Source organism: Scyliorhinus torazame, chromosome 1 (genome assembly GCF_047496885.1).
Source record: "Scyliorhinus torazame isolate Kashiwa2021f chromosome 1, sScyTor2.1, whole genome shotgun sequence".
Lineage (NCBI taxonomy): Eukaryota > Metazoa > Chordata > Chondrichthyes > Carcharhiniformes > Scyliorhinidae > Scyliorhinus > Scyliorhinus torazame.
In genome coordinates this window covers 71,859,769-71,887,272 of record NC_092707.1, presented here as the reverse complement: position 1 = coordinate 71,887,272, position 27,504 = coordinate 71,859,769, and the positions used below count along the sequence as shown (strand labels likewise).

The 27,504-nt window shown below is 48.6% G+C and overlaps 1 long non-coding RNA gene across 1 annotated transcript in view; it reads left to right on the top strand.

The window, feature by feature from the left end:
• Positions 1–249: 249 nt before the first annotated feature.
• Positions 250–27,504, top strand: part of LOC140429513 (uncharacterized) — a 48,487-nt gene continuing 21,232 nt past the window's right edge. Inside the window, exons 1-3 of the long non-coding RNA XR_011949106.1 lie at positions 250–291; positions 5,795–5,991; positions 9,685–9,853. This is a non-coding gene — a long non-coding RNA (uncharacterized lncRNA). The remainder of the gene's footprint in view (positions 292–5,794; positions 5,992–9,684; positions 9,854–27,504) is intronic.

Sequence of the window (27,504 nt, the reverse complement as noted above, 5' to 3'; positions counted from 1 at the left end):
GTGTGCACTTGTCACACACTGGGCTGACCTTGTGCTATAAAGAACCTCTTATCCTATTTAAGCACATAGATAACATTCCTGGCACATGCTGAGACAAAGGGGGTTTCCACTATGCATATTGAAGGCGGGGTGGGGGTAGAAGGGAGTGGCAACAATAGCAACTATAGACAGGATTTCCCAGCCATTCCTGCTGCCGGGATTTTCCGAGTCAACCTCCACTGCGGGACGGGTGAACCAAGCTAGCACCGTAGACTTTGGCGTGACCGGAAGTTCTCGCCAGCGCCACAGGAGGTATGTAGCGCCTTTAACGTAATGAAACATCCAAGGTGCTTCGCAGGAGTATTAGAAAACAAAGTATGATATTTAAACATATACGGAGCTATGTGGCGGAATTTACCAGCTGTTCATGCCGGCTGGTATACTGTCCCACCGATGGCGAACCCCTGCCTCGGGTTTCCCAGTGACGAAGGGTGTACGGCAGCAATAAAGCCTCTCTTAGTCAATTTGAGCATTGAGAAAGAGTAAGCAGAACACATTCTTCATCTGCAATGCTCCATCTCATAAGAACATGGGCTGGATTCCCCGCACCCTGACGCCAAAATTGCGTTCGGCGACGGGGCGGAGAGTCTGTTTTCCCGCACGAATTCGGGGCTGGCACCGGTTCCGCTATTCTACGCTCCCCGAAAAGCGGCGTAATCAGGTAATGGCCTGAGGCCCGCCCGCTATTCTCCATCCCCAACTGGCGGTATTCCCGACGGCGTGGTTCTAATATGGTCCTGCCATTCAGGAGCCTCTCGTGGCGGCTGCGGACTCAGTCTGGGGCCACCACAGTCGGGGGCCATTGGCAGCGGAGGGCAGGGGGAGGCTTCATTTGGGACTGGGGTCTATGTGTGCGGGCGATCCGGGTGGGACGAGCGGCTGATGTGGGGCACTATTTCAGCGGTCCAGGTATGCGGGCTGAGTCCGCCATGGAGCACGGCGCGGCCGTTGAAGACTGCCACTGTGCGCATGCGAGGCCTCTGACCCAGACATACGGGGGGCCGTGTCAGCAGCTCAAGCTGTGAGCTCCACGGCAGCTGCCTGCTAGCCCCTGCAAGATGGTGAATCTGTGACCTTTTGATGCCAGTTTTCCTGGCGTAAAAGACCAGGGGCGGGATTCTCCGACCCTCCGGCGGGTCGAAGAATTGCCGGGGAGCCACGTGAATCCTGCCCCCATCGGCTGCCGAATCCTCTGGTGACAGGGTTTTGGCGAGGGCGGGAATCGCGCCGCGCCGGTCGGGGGCCGTTGGCAGCGGCCCCCCCCCCGGCGATTCTCCGGCCCGCGATGGGCCGAGTGGCCGCCTGTTTCCGGCCGGTACCGCCGTCGTAAACCACAACAGGTCCTTACTGGTGGGACCTGGCTCCACGGGCGGCCTGCAGAGTCCTCGGGGGGACGCGGGGGGATCTGGGCCTGGGGGGTGCCCCCACAGTGGCCTGGCCCGCAATCGGGCCCACTGATCCGCGAGCGGGCCTGGGCTGTGGGGGCACTCTTTCCCTTCGCAACGGCCACTGTCAACCTCCGCCATGGCCGGTGCGGAGAAGAACCCCGCTGCGCATGCGCCGGGATGACGCCAGCACACGCTGGCGCTCCCGCGCATGCGCCAACTTGCGCCAGCCGGTGGAGATCCTTCAGCGCCAGTTGGCGTGGCGCCAAACACTCCGGCGCCAGCCTAGCCCCTGAAGGTGCGGAGGATTCCGCACCTTCAGGGCGACCCAATGCCGGAGAGGTTCACGTCACTCCTCGGCGCCAGAGTGGCCCACCCCGCCGGTTTGCGGAGAATCCCGCCCCAGTCTTCACGACGGGATGGGGACATAGTCGCAAAATGGAGAATCCAGCTCATAGTGTGTGTTCACACGTCCCGCCTGGGCATATCAATCTATACTGCATTTGCTTCAGAGGATGGCAGTGACAGTAAAAATGTGCACAATTTGCTGGCCTCTGTTTTCTCTGAGGCCTCTTCGCGACCAGCTGAGGTTTTAGTTTCTGAGTTTTCTCTTCAGACTCTGTAATTTTCCAAGACACGAGCAAAGAAGCTCCTTCACTAGTCATTATGAGTCAGTATTTCAAAAGATGCCATTAGCAAGGGTAGCAATTTACAGTTTCTGTCCCCTAACAACGAGGTCTGTAATCGTTCTGACCCACCAAATGATGGGGACACCATATAATGACACAAAATGTATGAACTAGAAGTGTTCTCAGAGCAGCAAGCAATAACGTATACAACTCTATTCCTGTGATCACACACCAGCTACAGGTTGATGAAATACATACCTCTCTGTTTTTAAAGAGGGCCACGGTGGTAGTATGGATCCATATGGCCTCTGAGTGACATCAATAATGTCCCACACTTTGGAGAACAGGTAGTAAAAGTGCAGGGATCTCTTGTGCTCCTGCTTGTTAATCAAGGCACTCCCCAAGCAAAGGTATCAGTTACCTGCATAATGCACTGGTTCATTTTAAATTGGGAGATTTGACATTTAATTCCAGTCGCTGTCTAAAAGACTCCTGTGACGAAGCAAATTCAAGACAGCTGTCACTAAGACGAACACTGGCTTTGCTGGAATAAGGTTGCTAACTCTGCAGGATTGGCCTGACGTCTCTAGGAATTGAAGATCAATTTCTAGGACACAGCACTCCCAGAGAAGGGGGAAGGGGGAGGGGACCACAAAGGCTGTTTAGCTAACAGTCAAGTATCATCCAATTGGGTAATGAGTCTTTTTGCTTTCCAATTGGCGGAGGAAGGCAGTGCGTCACAAGCGTGGATGTTATGGCCGATGAGTGATGTGATTAAACTTCCAGGGATAGGTTTAGTCACAGTTGGCAACTGGAAAGTTTCTGATCTAGCTGTAAAAGCTTCATCACAGCTTTCCTCGGGAATCATGGGTTGAGAAATCAGTTCACACCGGTGACTGATCTCTCAGCTGTCACGCGTAGGCCCAAAACATAACGTGGGCCTTGTTTAGCCCATGGAGGCCTTTAGTTCCGGACCACTGCATGACCAAAAGTGACCCTCATGTATCAGGGGATAGTGAGAATGTGATAAGGAGAGGTGGATGGAGGTCAGGCAAGGGAGGGTTTAATCAGAAGAAGGCGATAGGTAAATCGGGCCAGTTGGGAGCGGAAGAGGATTTTGGATGGGGTAAAGCAGCCAATGGCAGAATGGAAATATGACAATTGGCCTTGATCGTGGCCAATAGTTTCTAGCTTTTTCTATAAATCTTAGTTTGGCTTCCCTCAGTGTGGGAATGGGTGGAAAAAGCTAGAAACTAGAATATTGGCCATGATCAAAGCCAATTGCCATATTTCCATTCTGTCATTGGCTGCTTTACCCCATCCAAAAGTCTCCTCCTCTCCCAACTGGCCCGATTTACCTATTGCCCTCTTCTGATTAAACCCTCCCTTGCCTGACCTCCTTCCACCTCCCCTGATCACATTCTCACTGTCCCCTGATACATGAGGGTCACTGACAGTCACACAGTGGCCTGGAACTAAAGGCCTCCATGCTCTAAACAAGGCCCACAATGTGTTTTGGGCCCATGCATGACAGCTGAGAGATCAGTCAGCGATATGAATTCATTTCTCAACCTATTGGGATTGGCAGAAAATGAGTCCAAATGAAAAATCCAGGACATTGACAGTTATCTTTAAAAAGTAGAGTCAAACCTGATAATCGGCAGTAGTCAATATAGTGGTCACTGTCTGTGCGGAGTCTGCACATCCTCCCCGTGTGTGCGTGGGTTTCTTTCGGGTGCTCCGGTTTCCTCCCACAGTCCAAAGATGTGCAGGTTAGGTGGATTGGCTATGATAAATCGCCCTTAGTGTTGGGTGGGGTTGCTGGGTTGTGGGGATGGGGTGGAGGTGTTACCTTGGATAGGGTGCTCTTTCCAAGAGCAGGTGCAGACTCGATGGGCCGAATGGCCTCCTTCTGCACTGTAAATTCTATGAAATTCTATGAAAGCATCTTGCAATATCATAAGGTGACAATGACTCATGATTGCTTGATAATACTTTAAAATTTAGTTACAGTCATCGACCACTTTCATATCATGTCTGTCGTTCTGTATTTGAATACCGCCAAGAAACAAATAAATGTTCATCTTTTCAATACATCAGTAAAGACCAATCCTCATATTGAGAACCTTGATTGGATCATCAGAGTCAATGGGCGGGATTTCCCGGCCATTGCCACCGATGGGATCTTCTGGCCCCATTGCCAATGGTGGTTACCCAATGACGGAGGGTGCAAACAACGGCAAACACTGTTGACAGCGACAGGTCCAGAAGATGCCGCAGCCGCACAATAGTGGGCTACATCCCCCGCTGCAAAGCACCCCATGGATGGGGGCTGCAGAAAATCCCGAAAATGTTCATCTCTGGTGGTTCTCTTCGTCCTTCCTTTCATATAAAGGGGGATTTCTCAACGTCAGCGCTACTGGAACTGCACTCACAAAGAGAGAGTGTTGGGAAACGGCACGCCAACCCCAAGGCCTTGAAATTCATCCAAATAAACACTCCTGGCAAGCACACTTCCTCATGGGAGGACTGAAGCCGAAAATCTCCTTTAAAGAATTACTTTTCTCCTTTATCTTTTGTTCTTTATTTCCCACACACATACTTCCCAAGCAAGAAATTACAGTTTGTGACATTAGTGCAGGGATGTGTAACATGTTTACTGGAAATTACTCTCATTTAACAGATGCATTGACTCATTTATTTATAGAAAGTTTAGTATTTACATACTAGTATCAAAAACTGTAATTTTATGGTTACGTGAGGGGACTTCAGCTAGAGCAGTGAACCATTCTCGGCACTTAAGGATCTTGTTGCTCTTAAGAGGGTACAGAAGTTGAAAATCTGGGGCGAAATTCTCCTACCCGCCCCGCCACATTTCTGCGCCGACCGGCCGGCGGGAGTCTCCGTAACACCGGCCGGTCAATGGGGTTTCCCATTGTGGGGCACCCCCACGCCGTCGGGAAACCCCCGAGCGCTGGCAGAACGGAGACTCCCGCCGGCGGAGAATGACGCCCCTGATTCCAGACATTGGGAATCTAAGGGCGCAATTCAGTGGACTGATGTTAAAGGGCGCGATATTCCGGAAAAATTTCCAAGTTTGCTAGCGAACGGGAATTGTCGCGAGTTTCCCGGCGTTTGGCCCAGTGAGGTCGGCAACATTGTTCAACGTTAATTGGTCCACTTAACGAGGATTCACGGGATTCTCGCCCAGATGCCGGCTCGCCAGCTGATTCGCTGGGATCGCGCTCGCCAGCCCCCTGCTAACAATGCCGAGCAGCACTTAAGCTGCACTTACCCAGCCAGCCCCAGCCAGCTCACAGGAGACCGGCCCTAAGATTCGGGGTTGCTGATCTTGGGGGGCTTCTGGATGCAGTGGAGGCCAGGAGTGATGTCCTGTTCCCCCTAGGGTCCCGGAGGGTGAACCACAAGGCAGCCAGGGCTGATTGGGACAAGGCAGAGGCAGCAGTCAGCTCGGGCAGTGTGACCAGGAGGACTGGCCCTCCAGTGTCGGAAGAAGGTCAACAACCTACACCGGGTAGCACAAGTGAGTAGACAACGTCCCACCTCCCAAGGCAACATCGCCCCAGGGGACTCCCAATCCTCCCTCCATCCCACTCCCCCTTCAGCCACTCCCTACATCCATCCCTTCAACCCTCCCTTCACCCCAACCCTCCATTCACCTCCCTCCCACAACTGTGAACCACGCTTCTGGCTAACGATGCCTTCACTGTGTCTCCTCAGGAAAAGCTCTCCCATAATCGGTGGGAGAAGGCCCAGACTGACGGCGGGGTGCAGGACGTGAGAATCCTCACCCACTTCGAGGAGCGGGCCCTGGAGGTGATTGGTGTGGCCGAGGACTGGGCGGTCACGAATGCGGAGGCTGGCAGACGCTGCAGAAGTGAGCAACAACCAGGCTCCACCCGGGGGACCTGTCAAACGTGAGTAGTGATTGCCTTACTGACTGACCCATCCCTCCCACTGACCACATGTCCATTCTCCCGCAGGTCCAGCTGCTGACGGTGCCGGCCCATCCCGGGTAGCATCCTCTCCTGACCCCGAGGAGAACACTTCAGAGGAGAGCTCCGAGGATGCAACTGTTATAGCCACATCACAGCTATCACCCCCACCCTCCACCAGCGCAGATACACACACCTTGGTGGGAAACTGCTGTCTCAGTCAGAGGTCTGCTGGATCCCTGGACCCAGATGGATCCTAACCTGATGCTGAGTCTCTGGAACAGGATTATCCGGAGCTGATGGGGATGATAGGGACCAACCCGGACATTCAGATGGAGATGTCAGCGTCACTCCAGCAGATCCATAGCGGGCATTATCTTCATCTGGTTGTTGCACATGAGCTGTATGTTGAGGGAATGGAACACCTTTTGGTTAACAAAGGGCATCTACAGATGCCCCGGTGAGCACAGGGCAAGATGCGTGGCATCTATGACGTCCTGGACCTGGGGCATCCTGGCAATGGCGTAGAATCCTACTGCCCGGGTATCCTGTTGGGCCCGGCCCATGTCAAAAATGATGTAGTCTTCTCTCTGGGCATACAGGGTATTCGTGACCTGCCGGATGCACCTGTGGGCTGTGGCCTGTGAAATACCTCACACCTCCCCACTCAAGCCCTGGAATGATCCCACAACATAAAAGGTCAAGGCTGCAGTGACCTTGACAGCCCCCGGGAGCAGGTGCCATCCTCCTACATGTGGTGCCAAGTCCACGAGGATATGGCACAGGTATCGCAACGTCTCCTTGTTGAGGCGGAGCCTCCTGTGGCTCATGCTGTTCGTCATTTGTTCAAATGACCAGCGGCGCCTGCACACCCTGGGCCGTCGCCGGGCCTCGCCCTCTGGATCCCCCCCTATCCTGATGGGCAGCCAGGTCCTCAGGGTGTGGGGCGGGTCTGGCACATGGGCCGCTGCCTCGAGCAACTGCAGATGCTGCTGATGCTGCCTTCTCCAGCGTCTGGCCACATTACATAGCACCAGCATCACTAGGGCAACCTCTGCATCCAACATCCCTGCCATAGCGTTCAATATCTGCAAGGCATTGGGAGAGGATGTGAGACCGACAAACAGCCGTGGCTCCCAACTCGGGACCCTTCATTTCCCCATTGATTCCTCCCCACTACCCTACCCGGAACGCCCTCCCCACGTACTCCAGGCTGCAGCGGGCCCCTCTCACCGGACCCCAGACCCTGTACTCCGGACACCCGCTCACAACATCACCCAGACTGGTTGCTGGCCCCCTACCTATGGCACTCACCCACCCTCCGGCCGTGGACATGTTGCTGGAGCTGTTTCCCATCCCCTGGGTGTTCGGATGTTGGCTGCTCGAGTGTGGTGTTGCCTCCAACAGTGATCAGGTACACTGTCCAGGCATCACGGTCTGATTGGGATGCTAGGCTATGACACCCACATGCTACATGGCCCGCCCACTCACGGGAATCCACTTGGGTTGTGTGAAGTGCTCACTTAACCACGATGGCCAATTCCCTATTAGCGATAGCCTTCAGCCACAGGGTCAGAGGCGTCAGCTGTCGGTGGAGGGGCAGAAGGGCAGGGACAAGGGTTGCCCCCAGAACGGGTTCAGGGGTTGGCATGATGGTGCAGCGAGCGATTGCCCCCCCTGTTGCCCTCCCAGCACTCCCCCACCCTCCCATGGTGACCCACCCCTGCAGAGGGTCCCCCCACTCCCAGCCTAGGGTTCCCCATCCCCCATTGAGCACAGAGGCAGCAAGTCCAGTGCCCCCGGGGTCTGTGACTGTGAGCAAAGATGGCTACTTACTTCCCCGACTCCCCACAGAAGCCCTTCACGTTTTTAAAAAGGAGTACTAGTCGGGGCCAGTGTGAACACTTACTGGGGAGGCTGATCAATGACAGGAGACCATTGGATATGGGGTGGCTCTCATTAATTGTTTGGAAATACGACTTAAGTGGTGATAATTGGTTTCCTGTCACGCTGCGGCAAGATTCCAATTTCCACTACGGGAGCAGTCCAGTTGCATCGCAAACAGTTTGGCGCCTGGCACGGTTGCTGTTTTTGGCCTGTCCCGCTATTCACTGGCCTCGTTACGCTTGAGCGCGAGTGTAATGAGGCCGGCAAATCGCACCCAAAGTCTGCTGAACGGCACGTTTAGCGGGGTGTTTCTCGGCGGTTGCACCACTGAGAAACATCCCACGATCCAACAGAAATTTGCCGGTTTTCTTTGCCTCGGGGAGATTCTGAAGTGCTTCGAGAGGTTGGTCATGAAGCGCATCACCTCCATGCTCCCCAAATGCCTTGATCCACTGCAATTCGCATACCGCTGCAACCGGTCCACAGCAGACGCCATCTCCCTGGCCCTACACTCATCCCTAGAACATCTCGACAACAAGGACTCCTTCGTCAGACTCCTATTTATTGACTATTTATTGGTTGGCAGTTTCAAAATCCTAGGGGTGCACATCTCCAAAAAATCTGTCCTGGTCCACCCACGTCGACGCTACCACCAAGAAAGCACAACAGTGCCTATACTTCCTCAGGAAACTAAGGAAATTCGGCATGTCCATATTAACTCTTACCACTTTTACGGATGCACCACAGAAACCAACTTTTACGGATGCACCATAGAAAGCATCCTATCGGGCTGCATCACAGCCTGGTATGGCAACTGCTCGGCCCAGGACCACAAGAAACTTCAGAGAGTCGTGAACATAGCCCAGTCCATCACACAAACCTGCCTCAAATCCATTGACTCCATCTACACCTCCCACTGCCTGGGAAAGCGGGCAGTATAATCAAAGACCCCTCCCACCCGGCTTACTCACTCTTCCAACTTCTTCCATCGGGCAGGAAGTACAGAAGTCTAAGAACACGCACGAACAGACTCAAAAACAGCTTCTTCCCCGCTGTTACCAACTCCTAAACGACCCTCTTATGGACTGACCTCATTAACACTACACCCCTGTATACTTCATCCGATGCCGGTGCTTATGTAGTTACATTGTGTACCTTGTGTTGCCCTATTATGTATTTGCTTTTATTTCCTTTTCATTTCATGTACTTAATGATTTGTTGAGCTGCTCGCAGAAAAATACTTTTCACTGTACCTCGGTACACGTGACAATAAACAAATCCAATCCAATCTCTCCTCTGAGACCGCACTTAGAGGGATTGCCTGCTGGCCTGAAGCACAGCAGCAGAAAAGGCTCCTCGCAGATCGTGGCGCCATTTTGTATGGCAAACCCGATCTTTGCCCCCACCCCCTGTTTTCTGACCTCTCTCACCTCCCCCCCCCCCACCCATCCCTTCACCCCCCGGGAACCTCCCTCTCTACCTGGCAAAGCCCTGCTTGGGTCCGAACCCTGTCAATGCCAACCCTGGCACTGCCCCTGGCACACTGTCAGTGGTACCCGGCACATAAATTGTAGGCTTAATCAATTATATAGCAGATAAAAAAGAATTCCAATGCATTTCAATGTCTAAAAAAAAAAATTTTTTTAATTTATAAGGAAAATAACGAATGTATTTTATGGTTGGCTCAGACTGAATTATTCTGAATAAAGTCAGTAAACTAGCTTAGGCATTGGGATGTTTCTTCCTTCCTGTGCCAATTTTAGCATGTCATTTGTCATTAATTTACAGAAAGGTCACAAAGAAGGTTATTCATTTCTGTGTCAGCACGATCAATCCTGGATGAAGACTGTACTAATACAGAAGTATTTAGCATACTATCACAGCGATAAGAGACCATTTACACTGGAGTAACAAGACTTATCTATGTATTGCAATGCTTCAGCACCGGCTCTGACAGGTAAGATCCATGCTGATGTTGTCAAATGATAAGACTAATTAATCTCAGACTCAAAATCGTACAACAAAATGTCAACTTGTTTGACTGCAATACTGTTAGGCAAGATGCACAGGAATATATAAATGTGCACCTAAGGTTTTGTAAGAAACACAACGCAATTGGAACATATGTGATTTGCCATGTGAAAGTAACATTTTAATTAAAGTTCAGGACTCCATATTACAATGCTATAAAAGCTCAGGAGGCCCCAGAAGGTAGGTTGAACAATATTTAATTGATCAACACAATGTAAAGGCAGCAATGCGGCTTACAGCTCAAAGATCCCAACCGGGACTACCAGCAATGGCGGCCCCAGTCTGGGCCAACGTTTATAAGGCAAATTTACGAGCCCCAACTCGTGGGCCTCCCTCTGCCAGCTAGAGGGGAAGCTCATAGTCCATGAGTCCCATGGGAAGATCAATTGAGGTGGCCCGTGGGTCCCATGAGGGTTACTATATCCCTCCCCACTCCCACAAGTCCGAAGATTCCCCTGCGATGGATTGTTGAAGGGGTCTCTTTTGTTACTTTGCCCGTGTCTGTGCTTCCAGCATCTGTTGGTGGGTCAGGGGGCTTATATCTTGTTGGGGAGTGCCTTTTTCACTCAGAGAGCCGAAGAGGCATTGTTGAAGGCCCATTTCTGATTGCAATGTCCTCCAGGAGCACTGAGGATTCTTTGACCATATCTTAGGCCATGTTGTCCATGTCCTGCTCGCCTGGGCATGGGTCCTGATGGGAAGTACTTCCTGATTAAAGAATGGCAGACAGGGTAGTCGAGGCACAGATTCATCCGGTGTGGCTACCCTAGTTGTGACATGCGACGGCGTCTGATAATTCAACAAACACTGTGCCATCTCAAGGGAACCTACATTCTGTTTCTTCAGGCCCTGTTTAAATGTCTGCCCGCTCAGCCAGACTGTTTGAGGATAGGTGGTGATTAGGGCAGGCTTCACCCCATTGGCCGCATAAATGCCTGGAATCTTTTGCTGGTAAACGGGGTTCCATTATCTGTGACAAGCACCCCTGGAATTAAATGGATGCTAAAGGATTGGTGCAATTTTTGCGAGGTGATTTGCGTGGTGGTGGAAGACATTCAGTGCACATCCATCCACTTTGAGTGGGCGTCGACAAGGAGCAGAAACATTCATCCGGATTTGCGCACTGTCACGGATGGATGTCCATTTAGTTCAATGTTAATACGACTTTGTCCGTTATTGGCGGCGACGGGGTTGTACAGGCGGCGGGAGTCGGCTGAAGCAATCTGTGAACCTGGACAATGTTTTTATGATGGCTTATGAGTACTCCTCGGTGATGTTACAGCTCAAAGGCCCCAACTGACACTACCCAACGCACCGGTCTCCGTCCGGATTGGCTTTTATAAGGTGAGTGTTTTAGCCCCAGCTGATGGGCCTCTGTCCACTAATGGAGGAGCTCATGGTCCACGGGTCCCATGGGGAAATCAATTGATGTGTCCTCATGGGTCTTGTGAGGATTGCCATAAATGCAAAAAGAAGACAAGGGCCGACTGACTGCCCATTAACAGTGAAATGCAAGATCTAATGTTGTCCCGTAGCTACAAGACAGTTAAATCTTTTTCAGAGGATTGCATCAAATGGCATCAATTGAGTATTAATATTGTAAACTTGTTCCAAAAGTTGTATAATTAATCCAGACATTAGCCTTAATTGTATAAAGATTTGCACCCGAAGTTGGGAGTTGTTTTAGCTTATTATTGCTTTTATATTATTTATCTAACCCAAGTCATTTTCAGTTTTGGCCCCTTCGAGCTGGCCAGCTGTCACAACAGTTTGAAACAAAATTATATTTCAATATTGTCTCCTCCTTTTGTCTGTGGGAAACATGATGAAGTGGTTTACTCTGGAATTAAGTACACAATGTTGTTCACCAGCGGTCAGTATTAGGACCACTGCTCTTTTTGATATATTAATGATCTTGATTTGGGTATACAGAGCATAATTTCAGAACATACAGATGACTCGAAGCTCAAAAGTCCAATAAACAATGTGATGGATAGTAACAGAAGACGTAGACTATTGAAATGGGCCAGTAGACGACAGATGGAATTTAATGCTGAGAAGTGTGAGGTGATACATTTTGATCAGAAGCATGAGCAGAGACAATATAAACAAAATAATGGGATGTTAAAAGGCGTGAAGGGGAGTGGCATAGTGGTTAGTATGGCTGCCTCACGGCGCTGAGGACCCGGGTTCGATCCTGGCCCCGGGTCACTGTCTGTGTGGAGTTTGCACATTCTCCCTGTGTCTGTTTGGGTCTTACCCCCACAACCCAAAGATGTGCAGGGTAGGTGGATTGGCCAAACTAAATTTCCCCTTAATTGGAAAAGAATTGGGTACTCTAAATTTATTTTAAAATACATAAAAAGTAGTCAAAGGGCGTGCAGGAACAGCAGGGTGGGACACAAATCTCTGAGGGGTGCAATTCAAATAAACAAGACTGCTAAGAAAAGTAAACAGGATCCTTGGCTTTAGTAATGGAGAAACAGAAGACAAAAACAAGGAAATGTTAACTTCTTTAAGACACTGGTTAGGCCTCGACTGGAGTATTACATTTAATATTGCGCAATATGTTTTGACACAGCAGTGACAAAATTAGACAGGATTTCCACCCCCCCCCCCCTTCCCCCCGCCATGGCGTGATTTGCAATGGTTGCCCACGTGGTTTCCCATTGTTCGCACCCTCTGCCACCATGGAACTCACAGCGGGGGACCGCCTTTGGCAGGATCGGCCCGAAATCCCACCCAAAGAAGGCATCAGGAATGAAGAGCTTCACTATGTGGAGGGACTGGAAAAGCTGGGGTTGTTAGCCTTAGAGCAGGGAAAAGTTAGAGGAGATTGGATGCAGATGTTCAAAATCATGAACGTTCGTTAAGAATAACTAAGGAGAAACTGGCAGAAGGATCGGTAACCGTAGGACGCAGATTCTACGTGACTGACAGAAGTACCAGAGGGAACCACGGCAACATTTTTTTTTATATAAGTTAAAACGGGCAGCATGGTGGTGCAGTGGTTAGCATTGCTGCCTCACGGCACCGAGGTCCCAGGTTCGATCCCTGCTCTGGGTCACTGACCGTGTGGAGTTTGCACATTCTCCCCGTGTTTGCGTGGGTTTCGCCCCCGCAACCCCAAAAAAAAAGATGTGCAGGGTAGGTGGATTGGCCATGCTAAATTGGAAAAAATGAATTGGGTACTCTAAATTTATTTTAAAAAAGGAATATAAGTTAAAACATCCTTGCTTTTGTCTTCTATGTCTCAATTTCTAAAACCAAGCATCCTGTCTACTTTTCTTAGCAGTCTTGTCAATATTTTGATCCAAATTGCAACCTGAAAGGGTAGTAGAAGCAGATTCAATAATATATTTCAGAAGGGAATTAGATAAATACTTGAAGGAGAAGAATTTACGGAACTAAGGGGAAAAAGTAGGGAAGCAGAAATCAATGAAGAGCACCATCAAAGAACCAAAACAGGCAATGGATGCGATTCAACCAAAACATTTTTTAGGTGCCATTTTGGGCAATTGTGGCAGGTTGTTTCTCGCTGGCTTTTTGGGTGTGATCCACATTGCTATTCAGCCACACTTAGTGCTTCCCACACTTCACCTCCCCAACCTTTATTAGGCCTCGGCATACTCTCACTTCACCCCCACCACTCTTTATACTCCTCTATCCCCCTTTTCATGGGGACCAGCCTCCCCGTACCAGCCTGCCCGAACAGGCGCCGGAATGTGGTGACTAGGGGCTTTTCACATTTGAAGCCCACTTGTGACAATAAGCAATTTTCATTTCATTTCATGGGCATGGGCCCCCACAGGCCCAGACCTGTGGCACTGCCATCCAGGTGCTGTGGCAGTGCCCCTGCCAGCCTGGCAGTGTTTCCTGGGCACACTGGCAGTGCTAAAGGGCAGTGCCAAGGTGCCAGACTGTCAGTGCCAAGATGCCCAGGTGCAAGAGGAAGAGCCAGGGGGCCAACCTGCCCTTTCCCCGACCACCCCCGTGTCTCCAAAGGCATGGCAGACCTCCAGGTGCCATTAGGCCTGTTCCGCATTTGTGTGGACCAGTACTAAACAGCGCCCAATCCAGGCCTCGCACCCAATATCTTCTGAACAGCTCCCTTCTGTACAGCATCATATTTATTAATTGATGCATTTTATGCTACCGGATTTATATCACATAGCACCGACGAATTTATGCAATGCACATAGGCATACATTGCTATATCATTCACTAGCTACTTAATGACGCAATAATTAATGGAAAGTTGGGGGGGGATACTTGAAGCAGATTCTCAGACATTTTTCACTCATTATTGTAACGTCATCTGAAGTGAGAATTATTTTGATGAGTGGGTGAAAATAGCTGCTTCATGGGTGCGGTTGTAATAAGTCACACCTGTTTGTAAATCTGGTTTAATCACTGAATTTGGGCCTGATTAATGAGCTTGCCTTAAAAATGCCTGAAGGTGTCACACAGAAATCGGCAGTATTGGTGGATTTACAGTTGGTGGGACCCTGTGCTGATCTTTCTTCGTGCAGCAGGCCCCCACACCCCCTTCCTCCACCTGCCCTCCCAGGACCCGAAGGCCATCGGCAAGAAAATACACATTTTGATCAGCATAAAAACACACCTGTTTGAATAATTGCCTTGTTGAAATTCAAGCTTATCTCTCCCAGTCCCTAACCAGGTCAAAGCTTGCCAGGTTATTTATAAATACTGCACATGGATTCTGTAATAACCTGCACGGAACATGCGGGGCTGGATTGTTTGTGTTCCTCGTGTGTTTCAAGGAGTATGAACTCCCCCGCTAACTATGGGGAAGATACCATGTTGTATATAAGGTCGGCCAGATAGGAACTGACAGAGAGCGAGGACCGGGTCAACCGGGCCCCTTTGTAAATAGTACGCATCATAAATAAACATTGGGCTGGATTCTTCATCGCCCAATGCCGAAATCGTGATCGGCGATTGGGTGGAGAATGGAATCTGACGGCGGAATCGGGTCAGTTTGACGCTGGTGCCAGGCTCTTTCTCCTCCAAACCACGTCATCGTGATGCACAGCGCGTGCCATTTCAACCCCATTGGCGTGTCATCGGCTGGCCCATCCACGATGCTCTGCCCCTGATGGTCTGAGTACCCGACGGTGCGGGCCACGTGTGGTCCCAGCGGTCGGGAACACAGTGTGCCGGCTGCGGACAGTGTCCCGCCACACGCATCCGGGATCTGTGCCGCTGGCTGGGGGGACTTCTGCGAGGGCTGGTGGGAATGGTGGGGGATAGCAGGGGGGTGAGCTGTGGGGTCACGGTTGGCGGCTAGGGTTCGAGTACTGCCGACGCGGCCTAGGACATGACCATTTCCCCGCCATTTTTGGTGCGATTAATGAGAGTTTCAAGTGGCACCGATGCTAGCCCCTCACTGGTACCGGAATCGATGAGGGGTTCGCACCAATTTTCCTGTCGTGAACCTCCTGCGGAATCTCCGTTCGCACCGGCACTTCACCTCAGAAACGGAGAATCCAGCCCATCATCATTGTGTTACTCATCTGACTCCCTTCGCCTTTATTAAAGATTGCACTTAACATCAGTGTTTTATCTGTTTACAAAACATTCCAATACTGAGCATAACATACACGAGTGCAAACACGTGTATATTGTCGCTGTGCAGTGAGTAGTTGTGCTGCTGCACTTGGACACTGCTGCACTGTAAGAAGTGCCCGGGTATGGAAACTTCAGCGCTCTCCAACATTCCACCGTCATATTCTACACTTGAAGCCGAGCCTCGCCCATCCCACTCACTCATCCTCTTGCCCAATGGGGGCACAAACAGACAAAAGGGCGGCACTGCATCAGCAGCTCTTCAAGAATTATAAACTGCAAATTACAAATAAAACTGTTGAATCCATTAGTCCCACAAAATTCAAACAAACCAATGAGTAAGAAATAAAAGTGCAAATAGATCTGAATCACTTGTGCTTCATATACTGATTGTTAACAGATCTGTCCACAGCCAAAGCTGGACAGCTCCAGAAAATGCATCATGCCCGTTTATGCCTTCATTTCCTGCCCTCAATTCCACCCCTCTCTCTTGCTCCAGCACCTCACCAGGCCACAAAGCATCCCGTCTCACATCACTCTTTTTCCCAGCTTCCCTCCATTTTCAACCGGACGTAATCAAATTCTCTTGAATTCCCCTTCAGTCAGAAGCCTCAGTTAGCCTCTTCCCTGCAGTTTTCATTCCTGCTGCAAGGCCACAACTCTCTCCATAACTGTCCTTCTCTCCCTTGTCTGACAGCTGCTTGAGACCTACACCCTCAGGAAACATCAGGTAAGCTCTGTCTTCATTCAAACTGAGGGTGTCAAGGCACAGCTGTTGTAGAATCTGGTGCAGCTCAAACAGTTCCCACTTTTTTGTGTGTTCAACTACCATGACAAGAGGAATTCCTGTCCAAACAGAGAAAAAAAATATTGACAGCATGTGTGTGAGGTGCCCTCAATCTTTCTGAGGGATTTCCCTTCGATAAAGTACTCACTTTATAGGGGAGGTTAGCTTACACTTTATGAACTTTAGAATCCCAGAATCATAGAACCCCTAAAGTGCAGAAGGAGATCATTCGGCCCATTGGGTGTGCACCTACCTAGGCGCAATATCCCCTCTCCTATTCCTGCAATGCTACCCTAAAGGGCAATTTAGCATCCGTCTAACCTGTACATCTTTGGACTGTGGGAGGAAACTGGAAAACCCGGAAGAAACTCACGTAGACATGGGGAGAACCTACAAACTCCACAGGCACGTAAGGCCAGAACAGAACCCAAGTCCCTGGCGCCGTGAGGTAGAAGTGCTAACCACTGTGCCACCGTGCTGCCTTACATTATTGATTCATGGTGACCTTGACCTTTGCCATAGTCATTTTTTTCAATATGAACATACAAATAACCTTTGCGTTTTGCATGGATGGATTTTCAATGAAACACACCATTTCCTGTGAAGGGGAATGGAAGGGGGGATTGCAGGTGGAAGAGAGGGAATGGGAGGGTGAAGGGGGGATGGGTCTGAGGGATTTTAAATGACTGCAATCCTAGTTCCTGCCCCTGGGGGCTGGGATTCACAGATGCTCACCTCCAATTTCAACCCTGTCCATGTGACAGCCACCCTTGCTCACTGATTCTCAAGTTCCCATCAGGCATCGCAGGCTGGGTCTCCCCTGATTCCACACTGACCCTTCTCATTGCACAGATGCTCGGCCACATGCAGCATGGGCAATGTATTTCCAAATGGATGAATGACTCCATAGCGCCTGTGCAAAGCCGAGAGCTGCAACAGATCAGATAAGTCCCGCCCTCAGTTGAGAATACGGATTGATTTTACAATTGTGGGCAGGGTTTCCATGTATGTCTATACCTGACTGGCTGTGAGAGTAATCAATCAGAGAGTCTGCATTTGGGTCACCCCCTTACGCTTGGGGCCTCTTCCCAGGGTGTGGAGTGTTTCATTGTAAATCCATCCTTGACCTGCAGGTTTATCACTCAAGTAATGTGCAGAAGCAATTTTTGTGAAGATGTATATGTGGAATCAGTACATACATTCCCACTGAAGGGCTGGATTTTGTGGCGCCGACAAGAATCTCATCTACTGGTTGGAGAACCAATGGGAAAACACGTGTTGGTTCAGTGGGGGAAGCCTACTCAAATCAAGTTCTTAAGTGCCCACCAATGGCCCCGGCCGGTATTGAAATTCCCGATCTCCAGGTCGATCAGAGGCCAGCAGCTACTCACCGCCACCAATCCTTGCGCTCTGATCAGGCACAGATGTCACACAACAAGAGTGCCCACCACTGCTGGGTTTCTGTGTACACGCAAAAACTCTGCCGCTCCCATTAAATCTCTGATTAATCCATATCTAATGTGCTTCGCACAGACTGCTAATGTGTCTAAAAACTCTAATGCCAAGACGATTTCTTGGGATACAAGAGTACATGTGATACTTTCTCACAAGGGAAAGTAGCTGTGGCCATCCTCATTCGCTATGTGCATCCCAGGTCAGTATTTTTGTAGTCAGACATAATTAATGCTCATTGTTGAATTCTTGCTGAGGCTATCGCTATGTCCTCTTTGAAGAGGCCCAAAAGCAATTTGTGGTCAGTAACAATGGGAAGGTGTTTTCCATATAACTTCTTGGCACGCACCCTATTGCTCTTTAAGAGCTGTCGTTCACCTCATGGGACAACATCTCAGCAACGCCATATGGAGAAGTGCGGTATGTCACTATCTGTTCTTTAGATGGGTTGAGGTGTACTAACAGGTTTGAGGAATGCAGCAATTGTTTTTCTCTGTTGAAAGCTTCCTCCTGGGGGGCATTCTAAGACCAACAAAGGTGTTTCGTTAAGCAGAATATGTAAGGGAATCAGTAAAGTTGATAAGTTGGGTAAAAGCTGTCTATAGTAGTTTATCAATCTACAAAACTGATAGGAGAAGGCACCTATTTTATCACCTTGACCTTTTCAGAGGTGTAACCCTCTGTGTTTGAAGTGCCTCAGGTGGGTGACCTCAGTGGCTTGTAAAGGGCACTTCTCTTTGCTGAGGTGGACTCCATAGAATCATAGAATTCTCACAGTGCAGAAGGAAGCCATTTGGCCCATCAAGTTTGTACCGACCCTCGGAAAGAGCACCTTACCTAGGCCCATTCCCCACCCTATCCCCATAATTCCACCTAACGTGCACATCTTTGAACGGTGGAAGGAAGCACCCAGAGGAAACCCACGTAGACACAGGGATAATGTGCAAACTCCACACCGTCACCCAAGGCCGGAATTGACCCGGGTCCCTAGAGCTGTGAGGCAGCTGTGTTAACCACTCTGCCACCGTGCCCCCCTAAAAACCTGTCTCCTGAAACCTCTTTAACACCTCTTCTATGTTTGCTGGATGTTCAGTCTCTGTCAATTTAGCTATAAGGATATCGTCAAGGAATACTCCAACCCCTGGTTGCCCTAATTACAGACTTCCCATCGTCCTTTGAAATATTGCACATGCCGAAGTCAGACTGAACGGCAGGAAAGGCAGGATATACTGGAGCAGGCCTTTGTGTGTGTTTATCGTGACATACCCCTGGCAAGTGTTACCTAATTCAAGTTGCTGGTATGCATGACTCATACCCAACTTTGTGTAAGATTGACCTCCTGCCAGCAGGTCTTCAATTCTCAGGACTGGATACTTACCCAGCTTTGTGGCCTGATTAACTGTCATCACGGATGATCTTATCCGGTTTCAGGAATAATGGATGCTGCTCATTCCAAGAACTGAACTGACTGGATGATGCCAAGTCTTCCAACCTGCTTAACTCAGTATCCACTTTCTCTCGAAAGGCCTGTGGGCTGGATTCTCCGTGTGGGAGACTATGTGTTGACGCCGGCGTGCGAACAGTGGCGTTTTACGCCCGCAGAAACGGCATATAACCTCCACTGATCCTCCGTCTGGTGGGGGGCTGGCAGGCACACAGTATAGAGCCCCCGGCTCCAGATGCGCATACAGCCAGAGAATTGCCGGGTCCGTAGCCGCACATGCGCACGGTGGCGGCCTGCAGCGGCCTGCAGCGGCCGTGTAGTGTAACATGGCGCCGACCGCGCGCGTACAAGGCCTGCCAAATAGTGCTCCCTTTGGCCAGGCTCGCCAACCCCAGACAACACCCCGCCAGTGACCCCAGCCCGTGGATTGACTCCCCCAACTGTGGCGGCGCTGGACTTAGTCTGCAGCCGCCACGCCGGATTCGCCCCAAAAATTAGCACACGCGCCCAACGCCGTCGGGAACACGGCCCATCGGGGGCGGAGCTTCGGTGGAGGGTCTCAGGTTACGTCCTGAGGCCGTCCCGACGGCATGCGGCATACTCTGCGAGTACGCCATTTTGGAGGGGGCAGTCCATCGCAAAAGCGGCACCGCCCCCAATTGCGGCCCCAAAGGGGATTCTCCGGCCAATTGCCAAACGCGATTTCGGTGTTGGAGACCAGAAAATCCCACCCATGATATCTGCCTTGCCCTAAAGAATCGAGGAGTTGCCTCTGGATCAATGTAATCGGAGCTTGCAAGCCTCTGATTTTGCCTAATTTGTCATGGAAGACACTGTCATACTTTCTTAACTATTCTGGCAGTCACCCTGCCCGCACTTGAAAGATCGCAGACCAATTTAACTTGATTTCTTTAAACCAATCATGGTCCAGAAGGCCTGGTCCTTCACCCATCACTATTATTTAGGGAGATGGGCAGACTGATGGGGTGCCTTTTACTTTTATTACTTCTCCCATGTATGTCTTCAACTCGGCAGCAGTGCTCTCCCAGTTCAATGGTTGGGTTGTGTTCATCTATCACAATGGGTGATGTCACTATATCCCCTTCCATACTTAGAGTCTTCTCATTGAGATGGGGCGTTACAGTAATAAGGTCTGGCTTGACAGCTTTAAGATTAAAAAGAGAGTGAATATCAGAATCAATGGTGTCAGGTTCGTTCACATTGTTGAACTGTATCATCTTGGCTGATTGGTTCCTCGGCATTTCCAATCCCAAATAAGGCACAGAATGGTGACTCGGCAATATTGACTTAGCTCTGCACTGTTTTATCAAATGTCCTCTTTTGTGATAATAATGTCACTCTTTTTCTTGAAATCTGTATGGTTCAGGGGTGTGGTTACTTCCACATCGGTGACATTTCACTTCAAGAATCATTGTCTGACTTCTTCCACTATATCTTTTCGTTCTGTGGGTGACTTGAAATGTTTCCCACTTTGCATCTGTGCTGCCGGTTTTGGTGCCGTGGCTGGCTGCAGGTTCGCACCATAATTGATATACAATGCCATTTTGTGCACTCTGCAGCTCCTGTGAATCTTTTTCAGTGCTTTCCATGGCCAGCGTTCTCACTATTGCCCATTTGAACTTGACGTTGACATCTGATAGCAATCGGTGCTGTATGGCATAAGTGCTCACAGCACAGACTAATCGATGTCGTAGCATGTCATTTAGGTTTGCTCCAAAATGACAATGCTTTGATAATTACTTTATTGTGGCAATGTAAGCCGCGATCAATTCATCCTCAAATTAAATTTGAATCTCTGGATTATGACTGATAGTTTGGGTTGAAAATGACTTCCATTAAGTCCGCGAGCTCACTGAATGATTTGGAGCCCGGCACTCTAGAAGCTGTTAGACTGTAAATAAGTTTGTAGGTCTGACTTCCATAGATGCTCAAAAAAATTGCTTTGTGCTTTGCTTCCTCCCCTATTTAATTTACCTGAAAATAAATCCTGAGATGTTGAATGTATTGACTCAAGTCTTCTGTGGAGGAATGGGTTTATTCACCTGAAGAGAAGCATTCTGGTGAGGTTTTTTTTCTTCAGTCTTAGTTTGAAACACAATCCTCACAGATATGGAGCCCAAGACAGCACCAGGACCATTTGTCCTTGTCACCAGATGTGAAGACGTACACCCAGAAGTTTCTTAAGTTGGCCAAACAAACTTGATTGACAAGATGGCTTCATGAGCTGCATGCTTTGAGCTAGTCCATAATACAGTCTTTCAAACCAGAAAAACTCCTCCCCTTAGAGAGGTCCCCTTGCTAGGTGTTGATTGATTGTTCAGATCACATTCAGTAAGGCTGGTCTTAAATGACAATCACCACATCTCTCCCCTTTAACTCCTTTCCTCAATCTTTATTTACCAAATTACTTTATACAGGCGAATAGAAAATATGATAAAATTGGAGAAATAATTAAATTTCTGCTTAGTCCTGAATTCTAATTACACACTGTATCCATGAGATATATAGGTTCAATTATTATAAATCAAGTTTTTGAGGAGGTTTTCTGTTTCTGGTACAGAGGCATAATTCTATTCTCTGAGATGTTTCCACAGGATTGAGGTTAACAGGAACTGTAATAATGGGTCCCTCATTTGGCACAGACAGTTCATTACTATTTGCTTCAACGGATACTTCAGTTATGTCTATAACAGGTTGTTGAGGTATTTCGGTGCTTAAGGGTTCAACAACATTTCTTGTTGGCAACACTGACTGCCAGAGCATCTCTCTACTCTCCACCCAAGTGCTATCTAATTTCAGTGCAGACTGAACCACACACCCTCCCTCAAATCCTCTCCTCATTCCTCCATGTAAACAAAGGTAAAAGGAAAATCCTGATGGATGAACCATTCTGTGCCTTAATTGGGATTGGAAAGCAAAATAAGTAGCAGTAAATAAGACAAAGCAGTTTGCAAGAGCAAGAAATACATGGAGAAGTGATCCACAGGTGGTTGGCCAATATATTACTCTTTTGCAGAACACAACCAGAACTGTGGTGATAATCTTTGTGTCAACTAACCCAGCAGATCCCCTGCAATAAATTCATATACTACAGATTGGAGATCAAACTCCCACCAAACCTAGCCCCAAATTAGATCGAACAGAGTAGCTGCAATTTATCCTCCATGTGAGGAAAATAATGGGATTCACCTCCCACCCCCCTCACACCCCACCACCCCATCCCTGGCCGTTCCCCCTTCCTCTCACCCCACAAGGTTGCCTCTGTTCCTGGGTTCTTCCCCGAAAAGGAGGAATAGTTCTTGGTCCCTAATCCAAACCCAGAACATCTGGTTGTGTGTCACAAAAGCCTCCAAATGTTTCAAACAGCTTGTGAAAAATTGGCTTCAAAAGTTACTCGGAGCGTAATGCAATGTAAAATAACACTTTGATGTTGGTTTTGGCGGTCACTTATCATGTTGTAATCATAGTTAAAACACCTCGAAATGAGGAGTGAAATTCTGCTGTTTAGTTTTGGTCTCGGCTGTGTTTATTTTTCTTCCTTCTTCCATATACCACAATTTTCCCAACCGAGAGGGTGGGCTGGTGACCTGTGAGTAAAGAGACACTATTTCAGCTTGTTTGAGGTTTTTTTATACCCTGAGATGGTACAGGCTGCACATAGAACATTGCATAAAGTTAGAGTTATATTAAATTAAACCCATACAATTTATACTTCAGATATGATCTTAACTTTAAATAACTTACAAAACGACTTCTCACAGGTAATTAGGGATGGACAGCAATGCTAGCCTTCCCAGCGGTGCCCACATCCCAAAAATGATTTTTTAAAAACTCACTGTATATATTTATACTTTGTGAGTGAAAATGTTAGCACAAAATATAATTTACAACACAAAATATTGTAAATAATTTGCTGTACGAAATGTCTCTTTTAACTGCCAGTATAATTTCCCAGTTCATGTAAATGGGATAAATTAAATATGATACAGTAATTCTACAAACTTTCAAGCAATTGTAGTGCAAATATAGTCAGTACTGTACAAGAAAACGTGTCATTGTTGAGAATATTTAAAATTCTAGTGCTCAAATCTTCAAAATGAATATATTTTGGGTAACAGTGCCAAAAAACAGAATTCAAATGGCAAAATTATGTTGTTGGCATGTGGATCTAACTCCAATACAGATCAGCAGAAGTATAATGGGCTGGATTTGCCATTGCAGAGACTAAGTGCTGACGCTGGGATTGAATCGCGGGATTCCATGGCCCGGAAAGCAGTGCCAGTCCTGGAGCGATTCAGGACATCCTAATGGGCTAGCACAGGCATCATGTGGCAGCCATACGATCAGTGGCGCTAAGTTGACAATGGGCAGTCAGCAGTGTGCATGACTGTCCACCTCGACCCCATGGCCCACCTCCAGGCCACCAGCCGCTCCTCCCCCCCGGCCTGGCAGAAGCCCCATCGGCCAACAGCACAGCTGTCAGCATACTATGCTGATGTTGGACACTTTTTTTACCTTCCCTCTCTCTCTCACCTGTCACGTCGTCTGTTTGCCATTTTTAAATAAGTGAATCTCGCCATCGGTAATTCCTCCTGGTGGAGGCTGAGCATCACGGGGACTCTGAAATTGCCAGGTTTCAGAGTTTACTGTACAATTTGCATGCCCATGCCAACATTCACACCACTGTTGAGGCACCGGAGCATGGCATTCCATTGGGCAGCCGGCGCCGGCCTCCATTTTTGGCCGACATGCGATTCTCCGCCCAGTCGCGTTTCCTGATTCCGCCGCCGCTGGATGGAGAATCCAGCCCAATGTTTCTTTTCTCTGATGAAATTAGCAACACAAAGGACCATTGTTTTGAAGCCTAAGAATTTTTGTGTCATTTCAATACTGGCTAATTACATTCATCCCCCACCATCTGGCTCTGGCCTGCGAAATCCTACCAACTGTCCTGGCTTGACACAATTCACACCTCTTTAACCTGGGGTTACCCCATCTCTGGATCTGTAAAGATTTAATCACCTGCTAATGCTCGCATTCCAAGCATTGTCTGGCATCTTTGAATCTGTCTATATATATGTTTCTGGAACATACCTCTTCATTCACCCGAGGAAGGAGCAGCACTCCGAAAGCTAGTGACATCGAAACAAACCTGTTGGACTTTAACCTGGTGTTGTAAGACTTCTTACTGTGCTCACCCCAGTCCAACGCCGGCATCGCCACATCATGGCAAATGTGATGACAGCAGTTCTAGAAGATTGGGGAAGTGTTACAACCGTATTCAAAAAAGGGTGTAAAGATAAGTCCAGCAACTAAAGCCGGTCAGTTTAACTTCAGTGAGGAATCTTCACAGAATCACAGAATTGTTATGGTGCAGAAGGAGGCCATTTGACATATTGTGTCTGCACTGCTCCCCAAAGTGCCTTTCCCCTCCCTTTCCTCCTACCCCTACGTATTATTTCTATTCAAATAATCTTCGAAAGCTCTATTGACTGCCTCGATTGAATCTGCCTCCACCGCACGAACAAGCAATGAATTCCAGTCGCTGCATGAAAATATTTTTTCTCACATCGCATTTGCTTCCTTTGCAAATCTCTTTAAATCTGTGCCCTCTCGTTCTTGATCCTTTTACGAGTGGGAACAATTTCTTCCCATCCACTCTGTCCAGCCCCCTGATTTTGAACATTTCTACCAAATCTCCTCTTAGCTTTCTTCTCTCCAAGGAGAACAGTCCCAACCTCTCCAATCTATCCTCATAACTGAAGTTTCTCATCCCTGGAACCATTTTTGTAAACCTCTTCTGCACTCTCCACTGAGTTCACATTCTTCCTTCAGAAACAATAATTTGGGACAGAATTAATAGATACATGGACAAATGCAGTTAATTAAGGAAAGCCAGCATGGGGAAATCGTGTTTAGATAACTTGCTGGAGTTTTTTGAAGAGATGATAGAGAGGGTAATGCTTTTGATGCAGTGTACATGGACTTCCAAAAGGCATTTGATTTAGTGCCATACAACAGACCTATGAGCAAAGTTATATGGGAAAGGTTTCTGATCCGACACACCGGGGGAATCATCACGTGCGGGTCCGTTGACATCGGGCGAGAATTGCTGTTCACAGGGCGGGCACGGCTGGAAAATCCCACTCATAATTCATAGAATAAAAAGGAAAGTAGCAACATGGAAAGGAAATAGGCTGAGTGGCAGGAAACAGAAAGTAGTGGTTAATGGATGTTGTTCGGGCTGGAGGAAGGTTTGTAATGGAGTTCCTCGGATGTGGGTGCCGTTCTTGCTCTTCCTGATAAATATTAATATCCTAGAACTTAGAGCAAAAGGCACAATTTCAAAATCTGCAGCTGATATGAAACTTAGAAGCATTGAGAACTGTAAGGAGCGTAATGTGTAACTTCAAAAGAACTGCTTCAACCGACGTTATACACCAGATACATCGATGACATTTTTTTCCTTTGGACCCACGGCGAAGAATCACTGAAACGACTACACGATGACATTAATAAGTTCCATCCAACCATCAGACTCACCATGGACTACTCTCCAAAATCAGTTGCATTCTTGGACACACTCGTCTCCATCAAGGATGGTCACCTCAGCACTTCGCTTTACCGCAAACCCACGGATAACCTCATGATGCTCCACTTCTCCAGCTTCCACCCTAAACACATTAAAGAAGCCATCCCCTATGGACAAGCGCTCCGTATACACAGGATCTGCTCAGACGGGGAGGAGCGTAACAGACATCTACAGACGTTGAAATATGCCCTCGTACGAACGGGATATGGCACTCGACTCATCGATCGACAGTTCCAACGCGCCACAGCGAAAAACCGCACCGACCTCCTCAGAAGACAAACATGGGACACAACCGACAGAATACCCTTCGTCGTCCAGTACTTCCCCGGAGCGGAGAAACTACGTCATCTTCTTCACAGCCTTCAACACGTCATTGGTGACGATGAACATCTTGCCAAGGTCATCCCCACACCCCCACTACTTGCCTTCAAACAACCGCGCAACCTCAAACGAACCATTGTATGCAGCAAACTACCCAGTCTTAAGAACAGTGACCACGACACCACACAACCCTGCCATGGCAATCTCTGCAAGACGTGCCAGATCATTGACATGGAAACCACTATTACACGTGAGAACACCACCCACCAGGTACGCGGTACGTACTCGTGCGACTCGGCCAACGTTGTCTACCTCATACGCTGCAGGAAAGGATGTCCCGAAGCGTGGTACATTGGCGAGACCATGCAGACGCTGCGACAACGAATGAATGGACATCGCGCAACAATCACCAGGCAGGAATGTTCCCTTCCAGTCGGGGAACACTTCAGCAGTCAAGGGCATTCAGCCTCTGATCTCTGGGTAAGCGTTCTCCAAGGCGGCCTTCAGGACGCGCAACAACGCAGAATCGCCGAGCAGAAACTTATAGCCAAGTTCCGCACACATGAGTGCGGCCTCAACAGGGACCTGGGATTCATGTCGCATTACATTCATCCCCCACCATCTGGCCTGCGAAATCCTACCAACTGTCCTGGCTTGATACAATTCACACCTCTTTAACCTGGGGTTACCCCATCTCTGGATCTGTAAAGATATAATCACCTGCTAATGGTCGCATTCCTAGCATTGTTTGGCATCTTTGAATTTGTCTATATATGTGTTTCTGGAACATATCTCTTCATTCGCCTGAGGAAGGAGCAGCGCTCCGAAAGCTAGTGACATCGAAACAAACCTGTTGGACTTTAACCTGGTGTTGTAAGACTTCGTACTGTGCTCACCCCAGTCCAACGCCGGCATCTCCACTTCAAAAGAACTGACACGTTGGTGAAATGGGCAAACAAGTGGCAGATGAATTCAATGTGGAGAAATGAGAAATGATTCACTTTGGTAGGAAGAACATGAAGGGACAATATAAAATAAATGGTACAGTTGTGAGGGGGTGCAGGAACAGAGGAGCCTGGGTGTGTATGCGCATAAATTATTGAAAGTAGCGGGACAGTTTGAGAGCATGGTTAATAAGGTACACAGTATCCCAGCCTTTATTAAGTGCGGCATACAAGAGCAAGGAGGCTATGTTGAACTTGGATAAGATACTAGTTCAGCCTCAGCTGGAATATTGCATCCAGCTCCGGGTGCCACACTCTCGGAACATGAGAAGGCACTGGAGAAAGTGCAGAAAAGATTCACGGGAATGTTTCCAGGGATGAAGAGCTTCAGTTATGAAGTTAGATTGGCGAAGTTGGAATTGTTTTC